This window comes from Pinus tabuliformis, chromosome 6, assembly GCF_031772625.1.
Source record: "Pinus tabuliformis cultivar Carrire ecotype Pingquan chromosome 6, CPIR1, whole genome shotgun sequence".
Lineage (NCBI taxonomy): Eukaryota > Viridiplantae > Streptophyta > Pinopsida > Pinales > Pinaceae > Pinus > Pinus tabuliformis.
In genome coordinates, this window is record NC_142292.1 from 1,814,420,349 (window position 1) to 1,814,440,853 (window position 20,505).

The following is a 20,505-nucleotide window of genomic DNA, read 5'->3' on the forward strand; positions in this document are numbered from 1 at the left end:
CATTTTTTGTTAGTAGATTCATTTTTATCTATTTTATCTTTTGAATTTGGTTTGTTTTTCTTCTTCCCCTTCTTTTTACTACCAGATTTTTATTTGGCCAAAGATGATTCTACGACATGGATGTCAGCAGAAATGTCAGCGGAAGACTCTCCTGTCAGGGAATCAGGTAAAGTTATTATAGGAGAAGAATTATTTGAAGATTTCTTCTTAGTTTTATTGCTAACTGAACCAGCCATACCATCAGTGGCATGAGACCCTGAAGGAGTTGCAGTTATTTGACCGTGTTTTGGAAGATCAGGGATTTTTTCATGTAAAGTACCTAACTGCGTATATACGAGGTCAAGGTAGTAGGCCTGAGCAATGACTTGCTCTTTAGTAACAACTCCTCCCTTAGCTACATCTTCATTGGTTTTGGGTAACAATGATTTAATGAACCATTTCGCTAAAATTTGATATGGAATGAAAACTTTCACTAAACGCCTTCTACGTCGCCATTCATGAATATGATCAGAAATATATGTGAACGTGGATTGTTTTAGTGAAGTTAAAAGTTCTATGCCATTGTCATATCTGACAGGCAACTAAAAATGAGTTAAGAAAGAAGTGGCTAACTGATTGAAATTATAAAAATAGGCTCGTGGTAACTCGGTGTACCATTTGGTGGCAAGACCAATAAGAGTTCGTTGAAAAAGACGCAATCGAATTGAATCATAAATGATGGAATTAGATGCACACCAGAGGTGATAAGTCATAACATGATTGATGGATCCTCTCCTGACTTACCCTGCAATTTTAGGATATCACTGGGCAACTTACTAGGCATTGCCAGTTAATACGGAAGATGGTAAATTAGATTGTTTGTAAGGCGTGACAAATCAGGTAAATCCAAAGTTGCAATAAATGGTAACTGATGGTTAGGGTCACAAAAAACTTGAGTAGCGAGACCAGTTCCAGGAGGAGGATATCAAAGATAACCTAGAATCGGATTTGCATTAGGAATGTTATAACCTCCTGGGAAACCAAGATTAACTGAACCAAACTGGGGTTGTTGAGGTTGTTGATAAGTATAGCTAAGATACAATTGATACTGATAAAGTGGGTTTTATACAGTAGGACCAAACTAATACTGTCCTTGGTACAGTTGATACATGAATTGTGGTTGACTTGTGGCAATTGTAGCAATCATACTAGCTTGTCCTGCAGGCATCTGGACTGAAGTCTGAACTGTAGGTCTTAACTGTGGCACATAGACTTGAGGATTTTTCACTGATGCAGGGGTAGTAGAAATCGGAGCTGTCGATACTCTAGAAACATGTGTTGTAGGTTGAACAAAAGTTGCAATAGTTGCAGCAGTTTGAGGCGGACTACGAGGTGAGCTAGGCCTAGGCTGTTGAACTGTACCAGATGCAAGGATTTGAATAGTAGGTTGGATAGGTTGTTGGGTGGAACTAGAAACCAAAGGTTGTCCAGGTTGATTAAGTAACTACATATTAGGTTTCAAATTTTGTTGAATTTGAGATGGATCCCACACCATGTTCATTCTGGAGTATGCACCCACAAAAGTTTGTGCATATGGAGGACCATAACCTTGTTGAATGTAGGGCTAATAATTAATCAGTACATTTCCAGCTCCTTGAAAAAATGGTTGACCGGAAGGCAGTTGGAAACATTGAGTTGGGTACTGACCTTGGGGTTGATAACCCTGAGGCACGTACTGAAACTGGGGTTGACCTTAAGGTATGTACTAAAACTGGGGTTGACCTTGAGGTATGTACTGAGTTTGAGGTTGACCTTGGGGTATGTACTGTCCTGAAGGTTGATAAACTTGAGGAAGCCCTTCAAGCGGTAATTGACTACCTTGGGGTTGGCCCCCAGGCAGTAACTGACTACCTTGGGGTTTCCCCCCAAGCAGTAACTGACTACCTTGAGGTTGCCCCCTAGGCGGTAACTGACTACCTTGAGGTTGAGGATTTGGAATACTACCAGACATCATAAGGATTTGTTATACATTCAATGCTTGAGTTCCATTACTTCTAGATGATAACACTTGTTAAATCGGTCGAGGAGATGCTCCTGAAAAAGTACCAGAGAGTGACTGGTACCCTGAAGGAACTGAATGACCACCGGATAAAAATGTTTTCGGTGTTTGGGAAAACATAGATGATTGTCTTGACATAATTGATGAAGGATAACAACCGCTTGGTGTAGGATGAAAAGGAATTCAAGGTGGTGAAAAACTAAGACCCATGTTTTCTAAAAATTTTGTCAATGATACATACCAAGTGTCACTCCTAAAAGGACTGTAGAATATTGATTCACGCTCCCTAAGATTTAAAATATGTTGGCTTTCAGGAAGAGTTACGTCTTCTTCTGGATTAACAACTCATTCAATAGAAATGAGGCCAAAAGGAAGATTTTGAGTAATGATATTGCTTACCCTAGGTGAACCAGGATTACTAGAAGTTGGAGAAGCAAATCCTAAAGTTGGAGTAACAACAAGTTCAATGTTAGGCTCTGTTATAGACATTTTTGGGCACTACAACCCCAATCATATATTTCCATAAACCAAGGGCTCCTAAGTCCTTAAAAGTGTTGTTACAACCCATAAAAGAACAAGGTCAGTTGATTACATCATCTCCCAGAAGTTCTCCATGAAAAACTACTCAGAACTGGTCAAAACTGGACCATCTCACCTGCTCCATGGTCAAGGTGCGCTGCATCCCACCTAAATGCACATGGGAGGTGTGATGCATACTAAAAATCCCTTCTATGGGTTGTGATGGGCGAGAGTGGACAAATGGCAGAGTCAATTTGCGGGGTGGAGGATCATGGAATCTTCCAGAAACTTCTCCTATGACACTTGCCTCTCTGCATTCGCCCAGGGATGAGTAAGAGATCATAAATCTCCAAGTGGAATCAAGAACTATCAGAGAGAGGAAACTAATCAAATCTCAAAAGCTGACTCACACCCCTGCAATCATCTATATATGTGTCACACAGAATCAGTGAAGAGTGCGGACACAACCGACCTTCCTAGAAGTCTAAGACATTCTAATGACAAACAAGACAAACTAGAACTATCCTTCTCTAAATACACCTTTTAAAACATGAAAACTACAAGTGTTTAGGCTTACCTTATTCCAAAACGCTGTTGTTGTAGTCCGTCCTTGCCGATCTGGATGAGCTCCTCCTTCACATCAATTCCTGCAACCACAAACAATCAAACAATTACCAAGCACTTGCATCTCATATAATAAAACATATATTCAACATGCAGACCAAGGAACACATGAAATAACTCATTAACACAAGCTATTGAGAAAAATGAACCAGTTTGTATTAATAACGAAACAAAGAAACTCTTACAACCTGGCCTTGGTGTTGTGCAAGTTCCTCCCAGGGTCCATCAAGGGTTTTCCTCTACTTTGACAAAGCTCACCCACTTCCAAGTAGAATCAAGCAAAGACAATCTCTCCTCACAAGGTTCTAAATGGGAGTCCTAATTCCTGCCGCATTTACCCAAAGAAAATGTATAGCTTTCAACCTCCCCTCCCTCTGGCTCAATGCCTTTATTTATAGTGCTGTAAAGAGGTTATTCAGGTCCACCATCAATGGGATAATCCCCCTCTTTGGGTGGGATAGCTCCCTTATTGATGGGATAAGTTCCTCCTTAATAGGGATACATGAACCAACTGGAGGCGCATCCATTTCATCAAACCGACCTCTAGAAAGTTCTAGAAGTAACCACAAGTAACTTTTTTAAGATGAAACTCGCGCATTTTGCCTTTTACAGAAGGACGCACCTGTCCCTTAACATACAGAGCATCCAAGGACGTAGCTTTTGTGAACATTGTGAGCGTCCCCGCAGGTAAGGCTAGAGAGAACCTGCGACCCCAGAGATAAACACATTTTTTACAAGACTTTCTCTCTTCTTTGAGTTTGAGATGGATAGTAGAGGCATAAGACTTGCCTAAGAGGGTAGCATGACTGTTGATTTGAGCCATACTAACTGTAAGTAGTCATGGTGACATTTTTTAGTGTAACAGATTGCCCCCTAAAGTGCGAAGCTTGGAATAGATTAGGGTTTTGTAATTCTAGGAAGGGTGAAGCGCTTTATCATTTCAACGATTGTCTTGTGGATGACCTGGTTGGAACCTGCAATTTTCAACGCAAAATACATGTATAAGATTATATCATCACTGAGGTAGGCATTCCCATACTCAGATTCAAAACTTTAACTAATGTACTAACTATTCTGATACAGGAATGATCTTGCAGTACATCATTTTTTATAGACTTTTGTAGACACAGTATGGACGCAGCCATCTGTTTATGATTAGTCTACATAGATAATGAATACAAAACTCCTTGCAGCCTGGATGGTAGAAACTAGATCCAGGGTCTTCACTTCTACTTCCCGAATTGGTACGATTCTAGCCATGTGATTAAATGATTTGATGTCGAACATGTTAGAAACCACTTGATTACCAGTCGATGATGTAAACTGTTAACAAGTGTGAGAGAGACCACCAGTAATGTCAATGGTTCTCAAAGTACCAAGCACAACCCGTGAAATGTGAATAGATGTTTTGATGTTGAACACTTCACGGAATCCTTTGATCGAAAGTCAATGATGTAAACTGACGTCAAAGGCGAGAAACCTGCCATTGATGCATGCAGACTTCAAGGTACTGTCGATTCCTAAGTCATCTTTCTAGATGATGTGTCGATGTCGATAGAAAGCGACCCGTTGCAGGCAAGCCTGCAACACGAAATCATTGTTCAAGTTGAAGAAATGTTGCTGTAAGGACTGACTCAGGGATGGTCAAATGGATGACAAGTATTTTGTAGATGAAAGTTTTGCTTGCAGACCTCTTGAACACATAACGACACGACAAATGGCTTGGTGACGAATAACTCAAAGTTAATCCCCGGAACCCGGTTAAAGACTTTCAAAGTGGTTTGATCAACTGTGAGGTAAAAGATTTCCCAACCCAGGTGAATGAAAAAGTGTCGTGTTCAAGAGTGGTAATAAAGTTTCTTTTGAGACAAAAGGTAACAAACAGGTTCATTCTTCTCTCTTTTCCCCCACCATTTCTGGCAAGTACCTCTTTATTTTTAACAAGCTTGAGGAGGATAACATATGCTTGATTATAAGCTCATCCTTCGGACGAGTCCAACCTAGTTTAAATTCGAACCCTAGGAAGGAGTGGTTCGTTCCTATTTGTAATTGAACAGGTCCTCTACTGTAAAAGTTTAACGAGCCCAGTATAGGAGAAACTCGGCGTTTTTCAATTTTAGAGAGTCTGAAAAAACAAAAGGAGACTCCACGTTGAACTTTTTCGTACATTTGTGTCCCTCAAGCCCGAAAAAGTATAAAATAATACCTGGGGGAACCGCTTGATCTTGCGACCAAGGAGTACTTTCATAATTAGTGTCGTTGACCTGAAAAGTAAAAAGCGATCAAGGACACGTCGTTTTACTTCCTTATCGAGTTTGAAACGACAAAAACCCGGCAATCTTTTCCTGATTTTGCGGTCAAAAAAGAGCTAAAAGGGGACCGTCTTTTAATTCCGTTTTAACGAGTGTAAAAGAAATGCTCAACAATCTTTTCATGTTTTAAGAGTCTGAAAAGGGCTTAAAAGAGAACTCCAAGGTTTCACTTTTTCGTAAGTTTTAACAAGTTCGAAAAAGGGATAAAAATGTACTCATGGTTTTCACTTTTTCGTAAGTTTTAACGAGTTCGAAAAAATGATAAAATGTACTCATATGGCCGACTTTCAATTTAATTTACGAGCAGGAAAAGACGGAAAGAACTCGGCATTTTCATTTGTTTTACGAGAATGAAAGATAGCAAAATAATCTCAGGATTTTCATGAGTTTAACGAGTCTTGAAAATAACTGAAATTGACTCGAGATAGGTTTCATTTTTACAAAAGCTTGAAACAGATAAAAACTATGCTTCATAGTAGTTTCATTTTTACACAAGCTTGAAACAGAGATAAAACTGTGCTTGATGCCCCCTAAGCATAACTGCTAGAGTGCATGCCCCCCTAGCTTCATTTCATTCAACCATTTGGATGAAATGAAGGTTTAGTGACGAGATCATTTAAAAGACTTTGTCCTAAAACTGTAAGAAAATTATGCAAAACACCGAAACAACTAACCTAAATATACAACTTAACATTTACGAGATCTAGTCAATCTCTCGACTCAAGTAGAGGAGGATTTCTTTCATTTTTTAACGAGCTTGACACAGGAAAAGAACTATGCTCGGATTCGGTTTCATGTTTACACAAGCTTGAAACGAAAAACTATGCTTGTTACAAGTTCACATGCCCCCGGCATAATGATGCAAATCAAGGTACATGCCCCCCAAGCTTCATTGCATTCAATGAGGTGGATGGAATGAAGCTTTACTTTCAAAATCTTGGAAAGACTCGTGGGAGTTGTTTCATTTTTTAGTGAGCTTGACACAAGACGAGGAACTATGCTCATAACTACTTTCTACAATCTACCTAACAAAAAACTATACTCTAAAAAACCTTGATTCATTTTTTAACGAGCTTGACAGAAGACAAGGAACTGTGCTCTAAAAACCTTGATTCATTTTTTAATGAGCTTGACACAAGTCAAGGAACTATGCTCTAAAATCCTTGTTTCATTTTTTTAACGAGCTTGACACAAGACAAAGAACTATGCTCATGACTACTCTCTACTTAACCTACCCTTGTTTCATTTTTTAACGAGCTTGACACAAGACAAGGAACTATGCTCAAAAAGTTCGCATGCCCCCAGCATAATGATGCAAAGCGAGGTACATGCCCCCCAGGCTTCATTGCATTCAACCGGCTGGATGAAATGAAGGTTTACTTTCAATATTTAACTTGAAAAGGGAGTTGTTTCATTTTTATGGAGGTTGACACAAGAAAAGAACTATCCTCATACCTGATTCATTTTTTAATGAGGTTGACTCAGTAACAGGAACTGTCCTCAAAATCCTACTTTCTACAATCTACCTACATATCCTAAAATCTACCTGATTCATTTTTTAATGAGGTTGACTCAGTAAAAGAACTATCCTCATACACTGATTCATTTTTTAACGAGGTTGACACAATAAAAGGAACTTTCCTCGGACACACTGATTCATTTTTTAATGAGGTTGACACAGTAAAAGGAACTATCCTCACACTCACTGATTCATTTTTTAACGAGGTCGACACAGTAAAAGGAACTTTTCTCGTACCATCCAATTTCATTTTTTAATGAGGTTGAGAGAGGAACAAACTATCCTCGTAACTCCTTGTTTCATTTTTTAATGAGCTTGACACAAGACAAGGAACTATGCTCATGACTTCCAGTTTCATTTTTTAACGAGGTTGAGACTAGAAGAAACTATCCTCACACTCACACTGATCATGGCTTCCAACTGGAAGAAAGACATGTCAATGGACACACCTTGATCATGGCCTCCAAGAGGTCTTCATCAGAAGGAAGAATACTCCTCTGGAAGGAACACATGTCAAGGGAATCAAGAGGGATAAGAACATCGTGTTCAAATAATCCCATGGAGTTTTCCATGTCAATTACCGGATCTAAATCAACAGTGAGAGGCTCACTTACATCGGTAACTGAAAACATGGGACCAGTTGCCACATAATTAAGCCGTGGCAGGGTAGATACCACTTTAGAATCAGGAACATTTAGGGGTGTCATATTATTGGTAGTTGAAAAAAGACTAGGGAACGAAAGCTGGTCTACAGTCACAATACTGCCATTGTGAGGGAAAGACATCACGCGAAAGAATGTCGATACGACAGCTTTCATTGCATAAACATAGTCTCGCCCAAGGAGTAAATTGAAATCCAAGGGACCTCGAACTACCATAAGATCAACACAAACAGTTTTACCTTCCAAGGTAATAGAAAACTTAGGAAGGATCCCTAAAGGTTCACTAATTGTTCTGTTAAAAGCTTTCAGATTCTGCGTAATAGGCGCAAGCTGAGGGGAACCCAAAGCTTTCCAAACAGCTGAGGATAAAATACTAACAGAAGCACCTTCATCTACCTGAGTACGATGTATGTCCCTACCACCAGCCTTGACAATGATTTGGAAAGGGATGGAGGAAGGAAGACGAGGTTCTGTCAGTCTATTCCAATCAAAGGAAAAGACCTCAGTACTTGGAGGGGGTTCTGTAGAAACAGGTGAAATGCCCCCCGGCATAGAAGAATCCGATGTAACAAGAAGAACATCAGCGGTATGAAATTTACTCTCGAAAAGGAGAGTGTGATCGACCGAATGTGAAATTGAATCGACCACTTGATCAACTAATGGATCATCAACCTGAGTGACATGAGTTTCACTCTCCAATGGGAGAGTGTGATCGACTGTACTTGAATTTAGATCAATCACTCCGTCAGTTGACGGTAGGTTGGGAGAAAGTTTACGGTAACCAGTTGGAAATTCTTGCTGTGGAACAGTAAGGTTTTCCAACAATGTTGAGGCTTCATCCATGTGAGGGCAAATGTGAGTTTGATGACTCCCTTTGCATAACTTACAAGGAAACCTAACTTTACCCTTTTTCCCAGGAACCTGACTATCACTGGTTGATGGATCAATGGAAAGTTGATGAGATTTTTCTGACCATACTTCAAAGACCTTTGGAATAACAGGACAATTGACAAGGAAGTGGTCACCCTTACAAAGCCTGCAAGGGTATTTGGGTTTACGATGCATGTCGGAATTTTCCTCAACACAATTAACACTTACAGCCATGGTTGGTTGGTTGACTTCTTTCTTATCTTGCTTCTTCTTCTTCTTCTTCTTCTTCCCTTTCTTCTTCTTCTTAGCCTCCTGGTTACTAGCATCAAGGCTTTTACCAGGCGAAGAGGAAGAACTGGAGGAAGAAAAATTAGGCGAAGAAGGTAAAGGGTCAATAGAAGGTTGATGATGTTGAGATGGTGAACTCTGTTGAGGTGAAGCATCCGGTTGAGATGGAACAATTGGAGTATTTTGGGCCAACGAAGTTGAAAATAACCATATCGGTAAACCTATTGTAAATCCAGGTAATGACAAAGTAGCCATATAAGGAGGACCAACATTTCCAAAGTAAGGAAAAGTACTAGGATTTTCATTAGGAGGGGTTCCTAGGTTGATAAATTCCGGAACATTTGCCATTATATTCAACTTCAGTGAATTTTATTAACAATTTAAAACTAAAATTAACAATTCACAATTCACACCTAACAATTAAAATTCACATTTCACACCTATGGTCTCTAAAAGTAAAAACAAACAAATTAACACGTGCTATCAAATCTAGGAGTCAAACCACACACAAACAGTAAGCTCTCCGGACCGAAAACACTAGTTGGTGATGAAGCCCAACCTCGCAGAATTCAGTACAGAAATGGCGGGTGGAACAGTTACCCCGGCAACCTGCTTAATGAATAGACCGGCACAAGTTCCTCCACTTTAACCGTCTCGAAGTGAAGTGAACCCCCCGGAAAATCCAAGTGAGTATAACCGACGTCTGCTCCAGGTACAGTGGGACCTTCCCTCCACCGTCACCTCAGTAGAACCCTAAAGATTATGGTCACTATGGTCACCAACAGTAACAAATACACCTGGGGGAACAGTCTAAACTCCGACAGCACGCAAGGGCAGAGTAGCAAGCTCAATCCCCTTACCGGCTCCTTGACAACAATCCAAGGTTTATCGATAAGTGACCCCTGGCTCCTCGACAATGGTTAATCCGAGGTTTACCGTTTGTAATACGTACTGTCTGGCGTTGTTCCCAACGAGGGGGGAATGATCCCCTCACTGGTTCGGACACGAGCTCGTGCTTCTCCTTTAAGAGGAGCTTTCCCAGAGTGCAATTGAAACAATTGGATTTATTCTACTCAAGATAAACTATCTGTTTGGTTTTGTAGTCTTGGAGAGTTAAGTACTCACCTACTCCAAGACCCTAGCCTAAGCTATGTTGGTGTTTCAGAGCCCTAGAAATGTAAAAATTACTAGATGAATTTTAATTAAGCGCTGTGTTATTAAGGTTGTTATTACTCAAATGGGTAAATGGAGATGAAACCAATGGTGTTATGACCCGACTCAATTGAATGCAATCGAATATGATAATGTAATCTTTTCAATTCGATGAATCCTAACTAAAGTAAGGAGAGAGTTTCCATTCACTTCCAACAATGCAAAAAATTGATGCACTAATTTTATCAAGAAAAACTAATGCAAATCAATTCCAAACCATTTTTATTTTTATTTTTATTTTTTGTGTAAATTCAAATCAAAGAAAGCTGATCTAAATCTACAATAGATTTTTCAGAATGTAAACTATGCAATTGTAATCTAAGCACAATGCACTCGAAAAGTATGCAAATGTAATCTATGCACATTTTTCAATAATATTCTGAAAATGAGAATTCTAATTGTGCAAATGTGATCTATGCAAAAGAATTCTCAAACACAAGACGATTCTAATGTGATCTAAGAACCAATCAAGTGCAAATTGAGAAAATTGGGTGAGAGTTCCAAAGATCAAAACATAAAAACACTCAAAGGCAATTAACACTCATACACAATTTAGCCCCCCCCGGCGAATGAGGGGGGAATTTTTTTGCAAAAACAGAAGCAAAAAGATGCAAAATTGTGAAAATACTGAGAGAAACCTCCAAGTAATGACCAAAGGAAATCAAATTAAGAATTTCTCAAAAAAGAGACTCAAAACACCCAATTGATGAAAGCTAAAAGCAGGAATGCTAATGAAACAAGTTCAGGTGAAAATTTTTGACAGGGTACTAAAGGATCTGGGCAGAAAACACTAAGAAAAACCAAAATCTAAAAGCAATTAAAGCAAAAATGGAGTTTTCCTAAATTTTTACAGGAAGACGCAGGCAACCCGTTAGAACAGGTGCGGGCCCGCTCTGTGCAAACGGCAACAGCGCGTCCAAAGACGCACTGTGCAGTACTCAGAGGGTGCGTCCTTCTGGAAAAGTTAAGAAAAACCAAATCTAACTAAATCTAAAGCTAAGCCACCCAAATACTAATTCTCACAGTCAAAAACCAGAAAATAAAAATGATTTTCTCAGAGCAAAGTTCACACAAAGGAAAAGACTTTCTCATTAATGGATTCCCCAACGGAGTCGCCAATTTGTCACACGGAATCAGTCAAGAGTGCGGACACAACCGACCTTCCTAGAAGTCTAAGACATTCTAATGACAAACAAGACAAACTAGAACTATCCTTCTCTAAATACACCTTTTAAAACATGAAAACTACAAGTGTTTAGGCTTACCTTATTCCAAAACGCTGTTGTTGTAGTCCGTCCTTGCCGATCCGGATGAGCTCCTCCTTCACTTCAATTCCTGCAACCACAAACAATCAAACAATTACCAAGCACTTGCATCTCATATAATAAAACATATATTCAACATGCAGACCAAGGAACACATGAAATAACTCATTAACACAAGCTATTGAGAAAAATGAACCAGTTTGTATTAATAACGAAACAAAGAAACTCTTACAACCTGGCCTTGGTGTTGTGCAAGTTCCTCCCAGGGTCCATCAAGGGTTTTCCACTACTTTGACAAAGCTCACCCACTTCCAAGTAGAATCAAGCAAAGACAATCTCTCCTCACAAGGTTCTAAATGGGAGTCCTAATTCCTGCAACATTTACCCAAAGAAAATGTATAGCTTTCAACCTCCCCTCCCTCTGGCTCAATGCCTTTATTTATAGTGCTGTAAATAGGTTATTCAGGTCCACCATCAATGGGATAATCCCCCTCTTTGGGTGGGATAGCTCCCTTATTGATGGGATAAGTTCCTCCTTAATAGGGATACATGAACCAACTGGAGGCGCATCCATTTCATCAAACCGACCTCTAGAAAGTTCTAGAAGTAACCACAAGTAACTTTTTTAAGATGAAACTCGCGCATTTTGCCTTTTACAGAAGGACGCACCTGTCCCTTAACATACAGAGTGTCCAAGGACGCAGCTTTTGTGAACATTGTGAGCGTCCCCGCAGGTAAGGCTAGAGAGAACCTGCGACCCCAGAGATAAACACATTTTTTACAAGACTTTCTCTCTTCTTTGAGTTTGAGATGGATAGCAGAGGCATAAGACTTGCCGAAGAGGGTAGCATGACTGTTGATTTGAGCCATACTAACTGTAAGTAGTCATGGTGACATTTTTTAGTGTAACAATATGGAAGCCTCATCCCAGAGATCCAGAGGCTGGAATTTTGTATCTTGTAAGGAAGTGCTGCTAGTTTCTTGGTATAACATCATAGTGTTGGGTGATCTAAGCTTTTCATGAGGTGAAGAAGGGCTTTCCTGCTGAGAGGATGACGCTGGGTCAGAACAATTGGTTTTAATCCTCTTTTCTATTCTTGATATTAATAAAGCTATTCAAGTTTTCCTCCACATTCTTGTATGATTGATGATATATGCATTTGTGTGGTCAATATATATCTGGTCCTATATTCTTCATGATAGTAGATCTCTGTTCTTGGATAGTGTTATGCTGCTTTGATTCCACAGGTGCTCTTTGAAGATAGGTAGACGAGGAAGCGAGTGGCGAAGATCTATCAGAAGGGAGAGGAATGAAGCAAGGAACCAAGCGCAAGACAGAGGTTGGTCTTCATTGTTCCCCTCTTATCTACTTCTCATAAAGGAAAACGAAAGTAGTTTAGTTTGTTTGTTTCTAAGATAGCTACCAATCTTAGTGGGACTAGCAGCTCTCCATAGACACGAGTTTTCCCAATAACAAAATGGCGACTCCACTGTGGAGCGAATAGATTGTTTGTTTGTCTATATTTGTTTGTTTTATAAACTTACAGACGGAGCCTGAAGTCAAGCCAGCTAGCCTTCGAACTGCATCTGCTATGCAAGTGCAAAGTAGATCAATGCCGCTTTGGTCTATCTCCGGGTTTTGTTTATGAACTGAACAATCGATTTACAAACTCTCTAATTTCCCTTGTGGTGGCTCTAGTAGCCTCCTTATATCTACCCCCGTGATTTATTTACTGATTATCACTTTCTCAGCCTAAATCCCTGAACTGTGTTGCAAACTGTGATCAAGAACTGGATCAAAAGTCTCACACTGTACCATCGCACCCTCTCTTCAAGGATATCAGTATGCATCGCAGTTCCTGTGTGATGTAGGTGGGATGCATACTGGAATCCCTGTGTAACAGGTGCGCTGATCAAAGAAGGCTAATTTTTCCTCCAGACTTTGGTTTTTCTTCACTCTTTTCAGCTCTATTCAGGAGTTTTGATGTCTATAGTCAGTATACCTCTATGGAAACCCCCTTCCTTGCCATTATTCTGCCTCCATTGTGCAAAGAACTGTAAATGTTTTTATGTAATGTGAGCCATTTTTAGTTCTCTTTTACAAAGAAGTAGCGTAATTGAACTATCGTTTCTTGATTCGCAAGTGTCGTTTTCAGTCATAGAAGAGAATATGATTGTTCTTGATAGTCGATTACACTGTTACTCTTGTATTTGATTTGAATTAGTAGTTTTTCAAGTGTCGAAAGCAAGTTTTCAATTCCAAAACGCAAAGTGTCGTCATTGTCTTCATTTTGTCTTGAAAAGAAGCTTGTTAGTAATGTCGCTTTGAAAAGTAATTCAGATTTGCACTTAACTTTCTTTTTATCATTCACACATTAAGAAGGCTGAAAACAAATACATGCATGTGCATTTTCATTTAGACTATTTGTTGGTTTGATTTAGGACAGTGCATATAGAGTGTGCTCTCTGCTCTATGTTGAAAGAATATCATCTCTCTTTCTTTAGTAGCTAGGATTTTCATTGCAAAAAGAATATTAAAAGATTGTTTATCATCTTAGATTGCATTTTAGGAATTGTATATCTACATCACGTGGTGAACCTGAAAGGAAAATTTCTTAAACAAGATCAACTGTAAAATAAATTTAATGAACCTAAAAACGCTTTGGAACCTAACACACAACATTTAGAAGTCTAGGCTAGAGACGTATTCCGGCGTCGTAAAGCCTGGTAATTTTTGTTTTCATTGCTGGTTGGGTGATTCCTCCACTTTGAGATGACAAGTGCCAGTACGGACTTGTGCTCCCATGTACCGTCGAGTATATATTGGGAGACCACAATAGGCTATATCCTTTATCCATAGGAAGCCATGTCTGCTGCCCTATCGATCACAATGCACTGGACACAGCATTCAGGAAGATTGACTGTCGTACCGTAAAAAGTATTCTACATTTTTACGATTGGTTTGGTAATCCCTCTATCTAGATTTCCAGAGTAGTCTCTTTCATTCCTTTTCAGACCCCTTAAAGGAAAAGGTCCATCTGAGCACTTGTCACTTCAAGCTCATTAAAAATCAAAGGCGACTAGAGTCATCTTTTGTTTTTTCTCGACTCTTAAAAATTGAAAAAACAAGTTGTGTCAAAGCGTCTAAAATTTATTTTAATCAAAATAAACATCACCTTTCCTACATTGGTCTTACGTTGAGAAGAATGGAGTCCAGCAACCAAGGATTTCCCCTTGGAGGAAATCCTAGTCCTTTCTCCTCTTGGGGAGATGTTGGTGCACCCCATATGGCCACATTGTCACTTCCAGGATTGACAATCGGCCTGCCCATATGGCTCTTCTCGACCTCTGTTGTTCATAACACCATGATTCCTGAACAATCAAGTCAGCAACTAGACAATGCCAAAGCTACCCCCCAACCTTCTACTTCATCTGATTCTCCCTCTCCTCCTTCCTCTTCGCTTGATGAAGCTGGTAAAGCCAAAAATCAAGTAACTAAGAAGGAGAAGAAGGGGAAGGAGAAGAAAGAGAAGAAGAAGAAGGAGCTAAAGGCAAAAAGGGGCAACCAGGCATCATCTAGTGAAAATCCACACACTGCATTGTCAAAACCTAAATCTCCATGTGTCATTTGCAAAGGAGATCACTATCATCGAGATTGTCCCTGCATCCCTCGGATCTTAAGGGACTGGTCTCCTCGTTTGCACAATCCAGTGTCAACAACCTCTGATAATCATGTTGAAAGTACACTATCAACTAGTGAAAGTGAAGCGTTGGGACAGAAAAGGAAAAGTAAATTCCCTTGTAAACTGTGTGAAGGCGATCATGCCATCCACCATTGTCCCTTCCTAGATGAGGCTAAAAGAGTTTTGGACGACCGTTCGGTTTCACTGTTACGGCTTCCTCCTGGATATAAGGAACTCTTGCCAAGTCCATCACTAGTTGAAAATCCAACTGACACGCCGTTGTGGTCGGTCGAAGTGTCTACCATTGAAGATAAACCATCTAAATTCACACCAGACGAAATTCAAAAGGTCGAGGCGGCAGTTGACCCGGTCTTGCCTTTAGAAGACCCATATTCAGATGATACAGTCACCGAAGAGAACAAGAATGACAACGTCCAAATTCTCTTCATAAACACAGACTTTGATGAACATGGGGGCAGTCTACCCATTCCTTTGCCGTAGGAAGGAAGTTCGTCAGAGTCATATCCGGCCGTCTATTCGGTCCCACCTCCAAGCAACCTAGTTGTTTCCTTCGATTGGAATCTACAAGGCAGACCCCGTTTACCAGCTAGTGTACCATTTTGAATCACTGCACAAATATACAGAATGGTCATGGCCAGTACCATCATAGATGAAGGGGCTTATGTGAGTATCCTTTCCTCAACTGCTTGGAAAGCGCTTGGTTCGCCATCACTTTTGCCTGAGATGAGAAATCTAATGGGCTTTGACAAAGGAACCAGTCGACCTTTAGGGATCCTTCCCAATGTGCCGATAACATTGAGAAGGAAAACCGTTCACATGAATGTAATGGTAGTCCAAGGACCCCTAGATTCTAATCTACTCCTTGGACGCAACTAAATTTATTGCACAGGAGCCATTGTCTCCTCGCTCTTTACAGTAATGTGTTTTCCGCATGAAGGAAGAGTGGTCAAGCTCGTAGACCAGCTTTCATTTCCCATCTCACACATAGCAAATAGTCAAATACCATCCCTGAATGGTCTTTTCACGCAAGGAATGTCTCATCAATCCCCAGTCTGTCCACCTGATGAGCGCGAGTGATTCGGGAGGACATGACTGAAACCCAGGGGGCATGCACCCTGGTCTGTTTCAGCAGGAAACCCTTGGGCATAGGGTAGGATTCCGCAAAGGATATATGACTGGTTTATGAGAATAGACTGGAATAATATTCCTTCGTCAAAGTTATGTGAGTGGAGGTAAGTTGCACCACTCACCTTTGTCTATTTCAGTAGACATCGCCGAGGAAGTGTTTTGTCTGCAGTGCGGATGGAACAATCTTTGGTAACCTGGAAATTTTTCGCTATACCTGGGGGCATGCAAACCTTTTGGCATGCAAGTGAAGAGCGACCATTTATTTTTTAAATTTGTAGGTCCTCTAACCCTTTAAACTCGTAGGATTGGTCGTTTCCTAACTTGCATAAAGAAAGGATGTGGGGCAAAGCTTTGTAAGGTGCAAGCTCCATAAAAAATGGCATCTTAGATGAGACATCCTTATTATACAACTGGATCGAGCAATTTTTATGTGGAGTTCAAGCTCGTTAAAAAATAAACATAAGCAGTGAGCAAATGTTTCCCCTAGAGTTTAAGCTCATTCATTAAAAAATGAACCAATTTCCGGTAAATAACCATCGTGAATGCATTATCATCAGCATTTGAAGCCTTGGTCGTGTTCTCATCATCACCTCCACTCTATATTGGCCGATCATTCACCTCCATTTGATTGTTTACCCTTTTTGAGGAACAGCTACGAAGAGTGATCTTGTTAGCCATCCTTGTGACACTGCCGTGATTGGATTCATAGATGTCATAGATGTTGGATTCATTAAGGCCATCCTATGATGGATCGCTTCTTGTCGACATCATCTCATTATCCAGGAAGTCGATCTAGGAACAACCATTTCAGTACTTTGAAGCTTGCATGCCTCAATGGCAAGTTTCTCACTTCCGGCGACAGGTTTACATCAATGGCCTTTGACCGAAAGATTTTGCGTGGTGTTCAACGCCAAGTCCCTTATTCACACCATGTGAATTGTACTGTAGTACCTTGAGGGTCATCATCATTATCGGTGATTCCTCTCGCACCTGTTAACAGCTTACATCATTGGCTGGTAATCAGGTGATGTCTTTCCATGTTCGACTCCAGAACATCTCTCACATGGATCAACTTGTACTTTGAGTGAAGATCGAATGAGATTGAAGACCCCGGATCTAGTTTCATCCATTCGGGCTGTGATATATATTTAGGAAAATAAAGACATAAAATGTAAATCATTGCTGCACCGATAATCATCCAATCAAAGGGATGATGGCTCTCCCGGAATCATCAGTCTGCACTCAGATGATTGTCTGTCTTATGTACATGAAAATGAATTTATAAAGCTGAGCATGGGAATGCCTGCCTTAGCTAGATCATGAAAATATTATGAAGATAATGTATTGTATTGTATCTTATTATAGGTCACCTTCCAGCTCGAAAAAACTTCGGATCCTCATGATAAAGCATTTCACCCGACATTAAAGGATTAACGACCTCATGCTTTAGGGGGAAACTGTTATATAAATTTTTGTGCACTACAACCCCAATCATACATGTCCATAAACCAAGGGCTCCTAAGTCCCTAAAAGTGTTGTCCCAACCCCTAAAAGAACAAGGTCAACTGATTACATCATCTCCCAAAAGTTCTCCATGAAAAACTACTCAGAACTGGTCAAAACTGGACCATCTCACCTGCTCCATGGTCAAAGTGCGCTGCATCCCACCTAAATTCACATGGGAGGTGCGATACATACTGAAAAGCCTTTCTATGGGGTGCGATGGACAAGAGTGGACAAATGGCAGAGTCAATTTGTGAGGTGGAGGATCATGGAATCTTCCAGAAACTTCTCCTGTGACACTTGCCTCTCTGCATTCGCCCAGGGATGAGTAAGAGATCATAAATCTCCAAGTGGAATCAAGAACTATCAGAGAGAGGACACTAATCAAATCTCAGAAGCTGACTCACCTCCCTGCAATCATCTATATATGGTTCCCTCATCCCAGAGATCCAGAGGCTGGAATTTTGTATCTTGTAAGGAAGTGTTGTTGGTTTCTTGGTATAACACCATAGTGTTGGGTGATCTAAGCTTTTCATGAGGTGAAGAACGGATTTCTTGCTGAGAGGATGACGATGGGTCAGAAAAATTAGTTGTAATCCTCTTTTCTATTCTTGATATTAATAAAGCTATTCAAGTTTTCCTCCACATTATTGTATGATTGATGATATATGCATTTGTGTGGTCAATATATATCTGGTCCTATATTGTTTATGATAGTAGATCTCTGTTCTTGGATAGTGTTATGCTACTTTGATTCCACAGGTGCTCTTTGAACCTGGGTAGATGAGGAAGCAAGTGGCGAAGATCTATGAGAAGGGAGAGGAATCAAGTAAGGAACCAAGCGCAAGATAGAGGTTGGTCTCCTTTGTTCCCCTCTTATCTACTTCTCATAAAGGAAAATGAAAGTAGTTTTAGTTTGTTTGTTTCTAAGATAGCTACCAGTCTTAGTGGGACTAGCATGTTATGAAACCAGCTCAAGAAAAGATAGAAAAGATAGATCAACGCCTTAGAATTCAGCCTCTTCGAGGGGGCAACCTCCTTTACATTACATAAATGAACAATTCTTGGATGATACAAATGACAAAACCTCCTTTCTATATATAGGAGTCTAAGGAGTCACAATATAATCCAGCCGACCTAACAATAATAATATAAAGCCACAAAAATAACAATAGAGGGATTCTATTGGGCACAGAAATAACAATATGGGGGTAATAGGGGCACAACAATATAAATAAGGGGTATAACTACAATAGTAATGGGGTAATCACTAGTATTATAGGGACCCAACATGCCCCTCTCCTTCAAAAAAGTGTTGTCCTCAACGCTTGAGTAGTTTTGGATACTTCTGCATAAAATTCTCATCCTCCCATGTGGAATCTTCAGTGGATAAGTTCTTCCACTTGATAAGATACTCTGAAATTGATCGATTTCGTAGCTGTCGAGTTCTTGTTTCTGTGACTGCTTCCGGTTCCAATATAATTTTTCCTTCCTCGTCAAGTTCTGGCAATATTGTTTGAATTGGGAGCTTGTCACCTATAACCTTCTTTAAACATGAAACATGGAAAACTGGGTGCAATCGAGAAGCTGCAGGAAGCTCCAATTTGTATGCCATAGTACCAATCTTTTGCAACACCTTGTACGGACCATAATACTTTGGTGATAATTTATTATCCTTCTTAGCTTGCTTTAGGGACATTTGCTTATATGGTTGTAGCCGTAGGAATACCCAATCACCTACATCAAAACTTCTTTCACTGCGATGTTGATCTGCCTGTTGTTTCATTCTATTTTGTGCCAACACGAGGTTATCCTTTAAGAGTTGGAGGACTTGTTGTTGATGTTCGATGTGATGTTCCACTGCCTGAACCTTAGAATTTTCTCTTAAATATGATGTGATGGATGGTGGTTGATACCCATAAAGTGCCATAAATGGGGTCATTTTTGTTGCTGTATGGAAGGAAGTGTTATACCACCATTCAGCCAGAGGCAACCATTTGACCCATTGTGTCTGTTTATCAGATACAAAGCAACGAAGATATCCTTCCAAACATTTGTTTACTATCTCAGTTTGCCCATCAGATTGAGGATGATAAGATGAGCTATGAGCTAACTGAGTACCAAGACAAGAAAATAATTCTGTCCAAAAATTTCCAGTGAAAATGGGATCTCTGTCACTTACAATAATCTTTGGGTTTCCATGTAGCTTTTGAACTGTTTCCATAAATGCAGTAGAAACTGTACTGGCTTTAAATGGATGTGATAATGCACAAAAGTGTGCATACTTGGTAAGTCTGTCAACTACCACCATGATGACACTCTTTCCCTCAGACTTGGGTAAACCTGTGATAAAATCCATTGAAACCTCCTCCCAACGTTGGCTTGGAATGGATAAAGGTTGTAATAGACCCGGTGTCTTAATTGTTTCAACTTTATTTTGCTGGCAAACCAAACATTCCGCCACAAACTTTTGAATATCTGATTTAAGGCCATCCCAAAAAAATTCCTTCTTAACCCTGTGGTAAGTTTTTAAAAATCCTGAGTGCCCTCCTAAGGGAGAAGTGTGCAATTCCATAAGAATCTTTTGTTTTAGCTGGGAATTCTTACAGAGGTATAAGCGATCTTTGTACCATAACGAATCATTTTTGCCAGCTAAATGTATCAGAAGTACTGGAATCTTGTTGTAGCTTTCGAATAAGTGCCCACACTTCTTCGTCATTCTTCCATTCCTCCCTTGCTTCGTTTATCCAATCTGGTTGGATAATAGAAATGGCACACAACAATGCTTCCACATCCTCATCCTTTCTTGAGAGTGCATCTGCCACCACATTTTGCTTCCCTTTTTTGTAGATGATTTCAAA